Raw genomic sequence first — 15,055 nt, 5'->3', positions numbered from 1 at the left:
CACTAGGCAGGTGTCGGAAAGCAATATATAATCTGATTGATCAGCAGTGCAGCAGGAGACCATGACCAGGAAGCACCGGATTGCTTTCGAAGATTTCCGCTGGAATGTAATTCTCTATGTCAAGACAAGTGCTCCCTCAGATGAGGTGCGGTGGCTCTGTGGCTCAGGATCTGCGCCTGTGGCTGTAAGGTTGCTGGTTCAAATCCTGCAGCTGGCAGAAGAATCCTTTTCCGTTGGGCCCCTGAGCAAGGCCCTTAACCCCAGCTTCTCCAGGGGTGCTGTATAAATGGCTTCTCTCTCCTTGTCTGTATGTCTCATGGAGAGCAAGCTGGGCTATGCAAAAATAAAAAATCCTAATGTAAGAAATTGTATATGGCTATCTTATCTTATGATGCCCTCCCTCCTTTTCTAACCACAGTGTGGCACAGGCCGAGGCTGTTCCCACTCTGCCAGAGGCCTGGAAGAATGTGTTTCGTACAGAATAAGTTCAACCAGGAAAGTCCATTTTAGCAAGGAAGTGGACCGAGCCTTCAGAAAACACGTTTTTGGCCAGCTGGCAGTTCTTCCTGCATCCCACTGAACCAAAGCACTGTCATTTTGTGTACATTGTATTAACTGGAAATCTATTTAAAAAAAATCTTAAAATATTGAATAAATTGGCATGAAAAATTAAAATTCAAAGAGCTATTAAGGCAGCTTATATATTCTGTATATTGGTATTTCTAATTGAACATGAAATATTTATTTTATTCTATATTGTATTATTGCAGTAATTGTGAGGATTTCAGAGAATACCAAGCTAAAAAGATACAACATTGAAGGGTCTATTTTTAAAAAGATGCCCACGTACATAAAATCTTATGCAAATAAATCACTTTTACATTTCAGCAATATGAAATACTGTATGATTTTAGTGAATTCAGTTTTATTTAGTTCCAGGTTATTTAGGCAACACCATTCAGCTACTGTAGTTCAGCTACTTCATTTCTGTATATTGACTCATTATTTGTGGTGAGCCCTGTGAGAGTAGCGGAGCGGTGGCTCTGTGGCTCAGGATCTGCACCTGTGGCTGGAAGGTTGCTGGTTCAAATCCCATAGCCAGCAGAGGAATCCTACTCCATTGGGCTCCTGAGCAAGGCCCTTAACCCCAACTGCTCCAGGGGCACTGTACAATGGCAGACTCTGCGCTCTGACCCCAGGCTCTCTCCCTGTCTGTGTGTCTCATGGAGAGCAAGCTGGGGTATGTGAAAAGATAATTCCTAATGCAAGAAATTGTAAAGGGTTAATAAAGTAATGTTAGAGTAGTATTATCAGTGGAATTAAACATTTTGATGGAATATGTATGTGAAATACTGTCAATTGTGTACAGTGAGTAAAGGAGAAGTGATAAGACACAACTGTGAGGAACACCTTTACTCAGTGTGAGAGCCTTCAGCTTCTCCACCTGTTTCCTAGCAGAAAGGAAATCCAGTAGCCAATGACAGTCTGATTAATACCCATCTGTGCTAGCTTATCAAAAAGCTTGAGAGGGATGATTGTTTTAAAAGCAGAACTACAATACAATCAATAAAGAGGATCTGGACTATGGTGCTTGGTACTTCTAGATGTTGAGATATATCATGGAGCCCCAGGGAGACTTCATCATCCACTGACCTGTTTACTCTGTGGGGAAACTATCATGGTTCCAAGTGCACATTAGACAGGAAATTGGCTATGAGCTGCTCAAACACCTTCATAATAACAGACGTCAAAGCTACTGGTCTGTAGTAGTTGGGGCAGCTCCCAATTCTTATGTACTGGTATAAAAGTAACCTTCCTAAAGCATTGCAGGACCTTTGTCTGTTTAACAGATAGATTGAAAATATTTGTGAAAATAGGAACAAGCTGATTTCAATGTAGCTGATGAAACAAGGTACAGCAAATGTTTTCCTATTGTTCTGTATGCAGAAAAGTCATCTGGCATAGTGCTCTTGAATGATAAAGGATGGTTGGAAGACCCTACGGGCTGTGTAGGTGTAGTCTGCTGCACATTATTTTATGCGTTTACTTGTAGTAGAATTCTTTCAGTTTGTTTTTGAGAGAGAGACATGCATGATTTAAAAAAAATAAATTCTCTTGACTTTGTATATTTCTATCCCTTTCTATACTGATCTTGGTGATACAATATCTTAATGGAATTATACTATTGAAACATAATGCACTACACTTGACATTTTTGTGCTATAGTTATAGAATTTTTTTAGGTTAAATATAGTTTTACTCAGAAGTTTTGATTCTGAACTAATATTTTCTGTGTACAGAACAGAAAGACACATGGTGCTTGAAAGGTGTTCAATATATTTTAGTAAGATGAAGCTGACAAAAAATACCATTTTACATCAAAGGCTGAACTATAGTCACCACAGCTATTCTGATACAGATGTATCTAATTTTGCTTGGAATTGCTAATGACACAGCCTTGCCTCCCTCAAAGGTCTGAGTGACAAGGATCAAGTTTTTTTTTGTTAATTGTTCTTTAATCGGCCTGCCATTTCATTTAATTTAAACTTTCCTGGGAAAATGAAGTTTGACATCTTGTGGATTGCGGTCAGTCATCTCACACAAATTACATGCCTGATGGTAAAATGAAAATAAAAAGACAATTTTTGGAGTATTTGAAAGAGACTGCACTATTTCTATTCTCACCGCAAAGACGATAGTTGCAGTAAAGTTGTAATCAAAAGATCTGACTTTTTTAAGATGCTGAACATAAAAACTATGATTACATAAAGGGTGCTAATTGCAGTTATTACACTGGCACATTGCTTTTAATCTGACTTTTTAATATCTGAATATGGTTTAAACTACAGTCAAGGTGCCCTAATCAGAAATTGCTATTGTAAAAACAATTAAAAAAATAGTTCCGACTTGCAACGTTACGTGGTACACAACTGTTTAAATGACAAACACTAAAGCAAAAACACTGAATTTTACAAATAGCACTTAGTATTTGTATATAAGAATATGTACTATAAGAATATGAGAAGGTACAGTATATGAGGGTGTCAGGTGTTTGGATTTATAATTTAAAAAATGTTGGGATGTACAGTATAGGTATTGGTATATTCACAGATTGGAATAGGTAAAGGTTTATTCCATGCTGAAAGAAAAGAGACGCACTTCTCTCCCTCACACCTGAAGAAGGCTCCATGACCGAAACGTTGTCACTTTTCTCTTTCTTTTGGATGGAATAAACCTTTACCTGTTTCTTTGCAGCCTATGAATACTGATGCAGCCACCCACTCAGTATTGTCACATAGACATTTTGAGGTTAAAATTAAAATACATTCTGAAAAGCTCAGATGGATGTTTTTGTGCGCGTTTACCCTGCATTGCATTTGTGTCCGGCATGTAGTTCTCCTTTGTGCCCCTTGTCTGCTGTGCCTGCAAGGCTCTCACAAAGGATGAAGAGGTTATTGAAAATGGGTGGATGGATGGATATATTAGGCGGTGATGCAGAAATAGCAAATGTCTCAAGAAATGAAACCTTTGTCTGATGCATTTAAGTTATTCCTAAAATATAGAAATAGAGCAGTAATGTTCTCTCCTTATGCTGGAGGTGCAAAGTCAAGGTTTAAGAGACATTTTTATGGAAACATAAAGTGGGTATTTAAATGCAATTGTGTGTCCATAGCCTGCAGGGTATATAGAATACTTCAATATCCGGTATTATCGGTTTCCAGCCTTTCACAAGAGTTGACTTTGTGACCTCAAATGACTGGGAACACTATAAAAAGACATGTCAGCATGGGTGTGTTATGAATTCTCTGCTTGTGAAAAACTATCCCAGTGGTTTTCAGGCCTGAATATTAAGGAATACACACATGGCGAAAAAGTTTCCATTTGCATTTAAAACAAGGCTGAAATATTTTAATGAGCATTTGGAAATGGATAAAAAATTCTGCAAATGAAAAATCCACAAAACATGTTTTGCTTTCTTTCCTATCAATTAAATGCAGAGCTTGTTCCAATTCTAGGCAGGTTTCTGTGTTTCTGTAGACTTCATATAGTACAAAGGTCTATCAAAGTTATTGTCTTGGCATTGGCATTTTTTAATCCACCAGAAACTGTATGAGTGGTCTGAGCATTTAGGGCTTTAGGCACCATTTAAATATGTTATTATGGAACAACATCTTACCTTTCTAGTTTATTTTCTAACCTTCAATGCTTATTGTGTCCCAGGGTTGTATATACATATAACCCTGATATTCAGAAAACAGCACAGTTAAGGCAATATCTAGGAACAACTGAATTTGCATTAAGCTTCTAATATATTGTATATCATCACTCTAGCCAGAAGGAGTGTATTACAATTACAGAAAACTATTATTTTATGAATATGACCTTTAGATTGATGTTGTTGAAATACCAGACCAGACAAATAACATTTTTGTTCCATCAGAAATATTTATGTGAAGAAATTGCTTCATAAATGAATAGCATGATATAAAATGTATATCACACAGTTACTTTCACACCATCAAAATCTATTAATGATTGAATCAGTGCATTCCATCTTTATGAAATGGAACTGATTTTTTTTTAGTTTTCGTTATGTATTCAACACTTATTTTATGATTCTATTGTCTACATTTTGACTGTTATTGTTCCTTTATGTTTATAAATTTTGTCTATGCAAGTAGTACACTAGTGAGGTACTTTATCTCTCGAATTCTCTCAAACATGTAAATGTATTGGAAAAGACCATAATGTGACTCACGCATATTTTAAAAGGAAAGGAATCTTGGACAATGTAATGTTTGCAGATACAGTACAGATTGTACTACTCTGAAATTTAAGTGGTTTTCATCATTTATAACTGAACTAAGTTTAATGAAGATAGAGTATGTCTCTGATTGGTCAGAGTAAAGCTAAACAAATTAAGGAGTTTTTAATGACATTTAATTTAGAGATTTAAGATTTTAATGATATTTGTTACTTAAAAGGAAGTAAAAACCTAACTCTTATAACTGAATAAAAAATGTTCTCCTGTTCAGGGCAAAAAAGGAAAAGAAGTTTTGTTTTTCAATTAATCTGCTCAGAATTGAATTATTTTTACGAGAATGTGTGTCTGGGCTGTCTTTCAGATGTATAGAATTTACTGTACATAATGTAAAACATCTGCTTGTTACCATAGTGATCACATTTGATGTAAAGTACTCTAGAGAGTTCAACACATCCTAATGTGTCCAATTTTACTTTTCCCTTTATTTTTGTCTAGTTTCCCCGAACGTTATCTTTCCTAGGTTGTTTTCTTTCTAGTAACTATTACTGGGGGGCATTATGTGGACCATAGCTATACAAACAAGTTTGGTTGTTTGACTGGTAATTATCATGTTTGAAAATACTTGTATTGCATGGATTTTGTCTGTTCTTTTAAAATGTATTTGTCTGTGCTAGTACATTGATGGGAATACACAAACTGAGCTCCTTTAATTCAATTGAGTGACATGCCGAAGAGAAAATTACTTCAAAGTGTGAATTAAATTAGAACATTAGCCTGTGTTCTAAAGAATTTAATTCCTGACACCTACTGAGCTAAGAACTGTTTATCATTTCAGGAACAAAGATTATATATTTAACTCATAGTGTGCTATCGGAAGATTAACTTGATGTCACTTAGATTAAAATCAGTGTCTTTCATTCCTTTGTAGCTCCCATTAGGAATTGTTCCAAGTGAGTGTTTAGCCTACCGAGCAACATTTCAATGTTTTATTGACCTTGTTGACAAATTATATCTTTGTTTATACAGTACATCGTCTCATTGTCTGGAACCATATTATTGAGAATTTCTAATTTTCACAATTCAATATCAGCGTCCTGATTTTTTTACTGAAAATGTGTCTGGATTACAATACTATCTCATTGGCAAAACCTTAACAACCTGCTTAACAGCAACACTTCAAATCACTAAAGTGTAATGTTACTGCATTAAACAATTTTCTCAGAGCTGTGATTTACAGTAGTTGAGTATTATATTAACAACACATAAAAGCTCTTACTTAAACCAATTTTCTGACATTCTTAATAAAATACACTCAAAGATATGTACCATTGTGAATATGAATAAAAGCTCTCATTAAAGACACAACTGTGTATTGTTGCTATTTCGATATTCATGTGAAATGTAATATATAAAACTATATACATTATGTTCCTGTATCAATTCTGTATCTGGTATTCATAGTAAACCCTGTTGCATGTTATCTACTGTATAAAACTATATTTCAAACTATGAAAATAAAAATTTAATTTCATTTTGATTTTCTTCATTTAATTTTTTGAGTTGAACTCAAAAGTTGATGTTCCAATAGAACACTCCAGTTTTGAGAAGTATGCTGGAAAAAGTGCTACAAAAACGTTTGCTAATACAATATACATCACATTATCGGCAATTAGAGACAAGATATAGTAATTAGAAAACGTAGTGCTTTCTCATATCTTCTCATTAGGGAAGCTATTTTAATTGACATTAACAGTTGTTCTACATTATAGGACATTATAGAAATAATTTCAGTGAACGCTCTTCTGAACAGTATGCAGAGTAATATTCCCACAACAAGTCTTGATGGTAAAAGACTTGATTGTGTCATTACTCAGTGGCCTTACAGTGACCAAACTGTCTATCCACTACAGGAATGAATAATTATGACAAAATCAAATGAGTGGGTTTATTCAGGGACAAGGGAGAACGGTTTTAATTAGGGTAATCAATTTATGAACATCTAATGGGACACAAATCCCTTTGGTCGATTTATTCAAAAATATAAATGATACTTCATTAGCTTAATTCTTTATGCAAATTCAAAACTTTAATCAAGGTAAATTGTATTTCAGCAGAGGAGTAGGCTCTGTGAAACGTGTTCCTATGGCAATGTTGATGCTTTTGGAAAAACAAGTGCTTAAGAGTTGAAACAATTTTTTGATTAATAGTAATGATTTTTTAATACTTTAACAATTACCCATAATTCCGCCATTAATTTTACAGTAAAAAGTAAACAAAGAAATTAAATAAAGAAAAAAGAGGTCTTTATGGCTGTTATTTACTTCATGGATATAAATAAATGGCATGGCCTCATGAAGACTTAGGAAAGTAATTCAATGAGTTAATTTAAAAGACAATAGTAGGGATGCTTTTTTGCTCCTCGGACACCGCTAATTTCAGGCTGAAGTGTTTGTGATTAAAATTAATGACTGTGAAAGGTATCAAACTAACAGCGGGAAAACCATGTCTTATCTACCCAAATCTCCTGCATAATCCTACAGTACATGTAATCTTCAGACTAAGAAGTCTTAATATACTGTATGCTTTATTCCAAAAAAAAAACTGTAGTGTAAAAGTATTTAAAATATTTCCACTCATCTCCTACAGGAATATTTCTGTGAACATTTGAAGAGGGACCACTGCTGTTTCAGCAAGCTGACATTACAATGATTTTGTTGCAGGAATAACAGGCAATTATTTTCTCATACATCTTGTCTCCTGGAGAACATTACAGTTCTTTATAATCTTCAAATTGCTGATGTTGTCAGTTGTAAGAATGAGGCACTCTGGATAGTTGTATTTTAATGAACATCCCATATTTTCATCACAAAACTCTCATTCTGTATTGAGCCTGTATGAGCTTTTGTCTTTCATCATTCCATGCCTAGGCATGAATAATGAGCATGGATAACTCTAATTAGTGGCTCATGGTAACAAGTACTACTATTTTAGAGATATACTGTAGAATAACAACCAATACAGGGTTACTGTGATAGTAAAGGTTATTTATTGATTTAATGCAATACAGTGAAATCTTTGCTTTGCTCTAAAATGACCAGGAAACCCTTAGCTTTTCTAGTGAGAAAAATGAAAAAGTGAATACTCTTGTTCCCAAACTAAAAATCTGAAAAGCCTCATGTTATAGAAGTCTGCGGAAAGAGACATTATTAAGTATTAACGTACAGTTGAACTATAAATAACTTCAGTTAATGGGAAAAAATGCCACAAGAATGCTGTAGCTGAGTGCTGCAACAAAATATAAATTCCGATGACATACACAGCATACACACTGTACTGTTTAATAAAGAGAATAGTGTTACTTCTCCATTCTGACCACAATATGGTATACAACTGCATTACTCATTAAATAATATTAAAATGGATTGTGTAATGACAAACATGGAGTGCTGTTGGTATGATTGAAGAGAAATACCCTGGCTGCATCCTGTTGCTGACAAACTCTGGGATGGTACAATGGGATCTTTAATGACCATGCAGCCAATTCAATGTCTCATCCATAAGACGACAGCTCCTACAGAGCATTGTTCCCTGAAACCATACTGGGGCATTAGTTTGTGAATTCTAGTGCAGAAGGAAGAGCGCCAACCTTCAAAAACATTCCTTGCTTTGGGATTTCCCTGGGGGTCTCCTGTACAAGTACTGACCAGGCCCACTGTACGTAGCTTCTCAGATATGTCTACAAACTATAAGGTAATAATGCTCCTGACAGCAGGTTACAGAGCAAGAGCACCCACATTGAAGTGAATGGAATCTTGAACAGCTTCCAGCAGTTAATTTTTTAGCTCTGTCATAGATGATAGAATAATATACCATTGTAAATGTGCAGTGCCATTCTCCCATGAGTACTGATTGTGGGGAGGAAAGGCTCAATCTTCCTTTTTTAGTGGTCCTCATGAAATGTCACTATACTTCGCGCCTAATTCAATTTGGCTGAAATGAAAAGTTCAACTATCAGTCTTTCAAATTAAAGGGGACATGAATTTATGATTTAGCCCTTTAACTGAGGGCCTGAATATCTATTATGAACATCTGTCAAGAAGGTAACAAAAAATAAATGAATGAGAAGGAAATGTAAACCATTACAAAGAAAATCATACCAATGAAAATTACTTCATATACCTGAAGACAAAATTATTGTTTATAAAGCCTATACAGTGCAACCCTCTATGTAAACATCTGCATTGTAATTTCCTTTCAATGCACTGGCTGAAAGATAAAAAGCAACTATAGTACCATTAAAACAATTTGTAAAACACCTAGATTGGCTCAAGATTGTGGTATATTTAAGCTCTAAAATATATAATTAGAAATTATAAATTGAAAATCTTAATAAAAAATATAATACAGGTATATAAAATTTCTGAGGGTTTTCTTGCGTCAATAGCTTCCTTCAGGTCCTGCCATAACATTTCAATGGGGCTTACAGCAGGGCCAGACTTTGATTTGGACAACTCAAAATACAAAATTTCTTCTTCTGCAGTCATTTTGTTGTTGATCTGCTTACATGTTTAGGATCACTGTGTGACCTACTTACAGTTCAGCTTCTGCTCATGAATGAATGGCCTGACATTCTCCTCCAGAATCTGATGATGCAAAAGCAAATTAATGGTTTTATCAATGATGGCAAGCTGTGCAGATCCTGAGGCAGCTCCATACCATCATGTTTTAACACTAGTGATGAAGTTCTTCTGTCAGAAGACAGTTCGGTTATTGCCACTGAAAATATTTTTTATTCTTACCAAACTGTTCAGCTTTTAACTTGCCTGTCTACAGAATGTTTTCCCAGAAAGTGGATTGTCTTTAGCAAACTTAAATTGGGCAGAAATATTCTTTTTAGAGCATAATGGTTTGTTCTTGGCTATTCTCACATTAAAGCCATGCCTGTTTAATCTTGGCTTTAATCTTGGTTTAATCTTGGATGGTTCAAGCAAGAACAATGATATTAGCTGCATTGAGAGAATCCTGTTAATCCTTATATGTTACTCTGGGTTTCTTTGTAACTTCCTGGATGATCTTCCTTGTGTCTTTTGCAGAGATCTTTGCTGTACGACCAGTCCCGTGTGGAATCACCATTCTCTCGAATATTTTCCATTTGTAGACTGTATCTGTCTGACAGTACATGGGTAGAACCCCAGATGTTCACAATTGGTTTGTAACCCTCTCCAGATTGGTGAGCATAAACAAACCTTTTTTAAGGTCCTCTGAGATTTCTTTCCATCATGGCATGACATATTTCAACTAACTGTATGGTGAAAACAAAACTCACAAGGTCATTATATGACATTCTTAATCATTCATTTATTTATATTTTCTACACCAATGAATCTTAAAAAATCATTGAATTGGTAAATCTATTTTATTTATTCAAGGGTGTCTTTGTAAGAAATTGTATTTCCCGTAATTATATTGGGGGTCCACAAACTTTTTCTTGGCACTGAATGTCTTCAAGTAAGGAAGAAGACTGTCTTTTAAAAAATAAATAAATAAGTAACAGTGATAGACAGGAGCCACAAAAAAGGAAACATGAGAATGAGGGCTCCCAGGAGCTGTGAATTTACAATGTGTAGACCATGGAAAGGTATTAAATCACTCAAGTTCTCATCTGGAAAATATAACAGATGAATGCAAACAATTTCCAGAGCCTTAATGATAAAGTGAAAGCTGCAGTTAAAATGTTTTATAGCTGACTTTCAAGGGCCTGTGGAAAATCAGTTGTACATAGTCACCCAGCTCAACGGCACCTCATAAAATTAGATCATGTTTATGCTTAAAAATAAATGATGGATTAAAGATGAAAGTTGCTACCATTTACAAAACTGTTTTTATTCATGGAACATGAATTTAGGATGTGGACTCTGACTCGTTTATTTCAAACAAGATAATATAAAAAACACATTGTGGAGCTGTTTCATTTTTAGGCACATAAACGTAGTTAAGCAGTTTACGTAACGTAGTTTTCCTCTAAACAAATATTACTGTTGTCTTTCCTTGATAAGACCAAACAATTTTGATCATGGACAATACTATTTTATATTGAATCCATGTTCTATTTAGAAAAAAGGTCTTGGTAAAGTTAAGGTTCTTAATAATTACACTCCAATTATTTAATGTGGTTACTTTATTTAGTGTTATCCTAAATAATGTTGCACAAAAAACTTTTGAAACCCTGACATGGACAAGAAAAGTTGTTACTATCTTCATCTGTGGGACTTAATCCTGAAGTACCTAACATAAAGCAATACTAATAAGACTAATAATAGCAGGGTGATCCTTATCTAAAAATTAGCATCAAGGTTTATTTTATTATGTCATGTCAAGAGTAACCCCGGCGTCCCGGCCAAATTTCCCATTGGCCCTAACCAATTCTGGCCTCCTTATAATCCCCATCTATGAATTGGCTTCATTACTCTCTGCTCTCCTCCCCACTAATAGCTGATGTGTGGTGAGCGTTCTGGCGCACTATGGCTCCCGTCGCATCATCCAGGTGAGTGCTGCACATTGGTGGTGGTGGAGGGGAGACCCCATTACCTGTAAAGCGCTTTGAGTGGAGTGTCCAGAAAAGCGCTATATAAGTGTAAGCAATTATTATTATTATTATTAAGAGCAACATTTGGAAAATCTATATTAACCTGTGTGACATCAGGTCCAGAAGTAGTTAGTACAGATTGTACTGCCAAAAGTCAAATAGTTTGTGGTTGTTATTGCTCTTAAAATGAATAGATAGTATGAACCCAACAGTTCAATAGAAGTAGATTTAAGATCATATTTTCTTTCTGAGTGGAAAAGCAGATCAATCAATCAAGTTAATTTCCCCCTTTGGCATTTTGAGTAGGAGTATGAGCTCTGTTGTCTGATGATGTACTCCGAGCTATATAAAAAAATCTTTATATTTATGTTAATTAAAATATTAAGTTTTTCTTAAATGCAAAAATTACCATGTGAAATAAACCTTTTGGACAGACCCAGTAAACATTCTTCAGATGCATACAACAACAATTTTCCTTCTAACACTAGAACATAATCTTATAATGACCAATGTCCTTTACAGCTCTAGCCTAGAGACTTCAGTACCTTGCTTTTATTGTGTGCTAGACAAATTGTAATTTTATTCATTTATTTTTATTTTATTGTAGTTCCACATTATCTTATCTATTGTACTTACCAATAAAGTAAATGTTATAGATACAAATACCTTGGGAAGGCTGCTTAGTAAAGAAACAACAGGTAACAACAAAAACAATAATAATTTATTATTCTTTCTGCTGTTTCCAGGGTTTATTAGATTGGTATCATAATTTTCTCAGTTAATGACTTCTCATTATTTCAGATTCATAACCAGTTATTAACATTTGTAGGTTTACAGTATGTATCCTTCAGTAGTTCAAACAATCCATGTATCAAGAAAATGTGATCACAGTGTCTTTGTCTTAACCTGTTTGGATAATGGTGTGATATTCAGCCATTCAAACGAGTTTCAGCCCAGTGAAGTAACCAGACAAGGTTTCTACAATTTTGGTGCTGAGCAGTGTTTTCAGTGTTTGATTCATATTTATAGTGCTGTGGTAACAAGTCATTGGTAGGAGAAATCCTTGTCTTTTTCATTATTAACTCCTATTTTTGTCAATGCTTTGTCTATATCTCTAATATACTCTAGAATGAGAAGAGAAAACTCTGATGTTTTCTGCAGGCTACAGATATATGCCGAGCCTTTCTCAAGATAAAGTACAAATTGTTACAACTGATATCTCTAAAAAATGAGAAGCAATGTGCATGCGACATCATTCATCTGCCATGACAGTTAATCTGGGTGAAAGCTGACTGGGTATTCATTTCATTATAATCCTGAATGACTGCCACCGCAAAACCCTTTCTGTAAGTGTACATGTTTGTGCCAAACAAGGATTCCCTAGACACTAATGATTAGTACTTCTTCTTAGCTATGGCGTTCAACTTTCATTGCACAAAGGTACTACTATAACCAGTACGGCCTTTTTAAAATGAGAATATCAGCACTAAATCCTGGTAATATTAATGCAAATGGGCACGAAACAACACTATAAAATTTATAAATGCTGACTAAACCTTTAGACCAGATTTTCAGTCAGCGGTTTTGTCAATGGTGTAGAGCAGCAGGAAATGAATTACTTCTGAATTCATTATTTTGAAGCCAGAGTCCAAAGTGTTTAATTACGTTGCCTTTCAAGTATAATAAATTGCGTAATTTTCCAATAAAGCATTTATTGAAAAAATATATATCTCTGTGTGTGACCTCCTTTCCTGAAACGATTATCGTAGATGATCATTCTCAAGATATGGTATATATGCCAGAATCTATACTATATTTTTTGCATTTAATCACAGGATAGTCTGCCTGCAGAATAAATAAAAATATAATATTAACTATGGCTTAGTAGGGTGAGTGGTGTCAAGGGTAGTGTGGGGTTAGTCTGCAAGAACTCTCTCAGTGACACAGTGACCCCTTCAGCCTCCCAAATGATTGCAGGCATGTGGTGCTATCTCTAAGGGACTTTCCTCTCCTTCAATTTGTATTGAACCAGAGCACTGCTCTGTTAACAAAAAAAAAGTAAAAGCCTTGGTTCACCAAATAACACACCACAGACAAATTCAAAAAGAAAACCACTCTCTTAGTTCAATCTGTCCAAGTGATTCTTTTGTGTTGTCTACTTAAGAGGGCAGACAATCAGTATGCAATTGTTTGCTTTTGGTTTATGCGTTACTAAAAACCCATGGTCTTATCTAGAAATGACAGATTTTACTTATAAATGCATTCATAAAATTTAAAACCCTTGCCAGACGTCTCCATTGCACAGCTTCAGGTAGCTTTTTTGCTGCACTTTGAGAGGACTTTGAGAGGACTTCTCTTGTCTCTTGAAACTTTTGTGTGAAATCCATCATTCTTGGCAATTTTGTATTAAAACCCTGTTTCATAGCAAAAGCTCTCTGCCTTTCATCAGTGTGTTTATTGATATTGCATACTGAATATTTATTATACTTCAAAGAAGGCTCTTTTCTGTTATGTACTGTATGATCTTCTTAGGTTATACTTTATATCAGCAGTTATAAAAACTTCACTTTGTATTGCAAAATACAAAATGTATGAGAAATACTCTGCAAATAATTTCTGTTAAATAATACTCTGCAAAAATACAACAATTTTTTTTCCTTAGAGTTTGTAAAATTTCCTTGTCCTCAACGGTTTGGTGCTTCAACAACTAGAACTATAAAATGATATCACTTACAGCAAATAACATTTTTAGATTGTGTTTGTTTGAAGAAACAGTCAAATTGAACTCTGAGGTATGAATTTTACATTAAAACATTTTTAGTCAATGTCACTTAAAGCATTGTATTTTGAAATTGAAATAAATTCGAATTAAAGTTCTGAATAATCTATGATATTTATCTTTGTATGCTGATTATTATATAAATCATCATGGTGCCATTTGTCTTTGTTGTGTGTGGTTATATCACAAAGCTTTTTTTTCCTCAGTTTAATCAATTGTATTGCCTTCATTGTTGCAGCATTTTTACCTTGAACATGAAAATTATTTTATGGCTTCCTGGGCATGGTTCTGGCCTCCCTTGAATCTGAAATAATAGCAGTAACTAATTAACGGGAAGTAATTTGGAAGGAGATACTGTAAGACTTACCATATCATTAATTTTTAATAAACCTATTATTCTGAAGGTACATGCCCTCTCTTAGCTTAACGAATCCAAGGTAATTTTATTACAAAAGCCATTATAAATGCCACTGTTGCTATGTCAGATTTTACCATCATTTAAATGCTAATCATCAGGGACAATTAATATTGCCTGTTACACAGATCTCAGTGAAATGCACCATGGAAACTCAATGTAATGATGCTAGTTAAGGCATAATGTTGGGCTATGGAGGAACATTCAATATACAGTCTAGTGAGACTTGAAGCACTTGGATGGTTGGACTGTCAATTGGATTTGTCTGGCAAGTACTCTTTGAACTATGAGCCTAATATATGCTCAATAAGCTGTCCATTATCCTTACATACTGTACCTCTTTGGCAAAGGGTCTTGGTACAAGTATCACAAATTCTGAAGGATAGTGACTACGTAAACCTAATGACATGCTTCATGCACAGCAGTGAAACAATTTAAGGCGTTGGGGGAAATGTTAAAGAAGACATGAAGAGTTGAGGGTACATAGAGCAGTGTTCAGCTATGATATTG

The sequence above is a fragment of the Lepisosteus oculatus genome, chromosome 17 (assembly GCF_040954835.1).
Source record: "Lepisosteus oculatus isolate fLepOcu1 chromosome 17, fLepOcu1.hap2, whole genome shotgun sequence".
Taxonomy (NCBI): Eukaryota; Metazoa; Chordata; class Actinopteri; order Semionotiformes; family Lepisosteidae; genus Lepisosteus; species Lepisosteus oculatus.
This window is presented reverse-complemented; position numbering follows the sequence as displayed.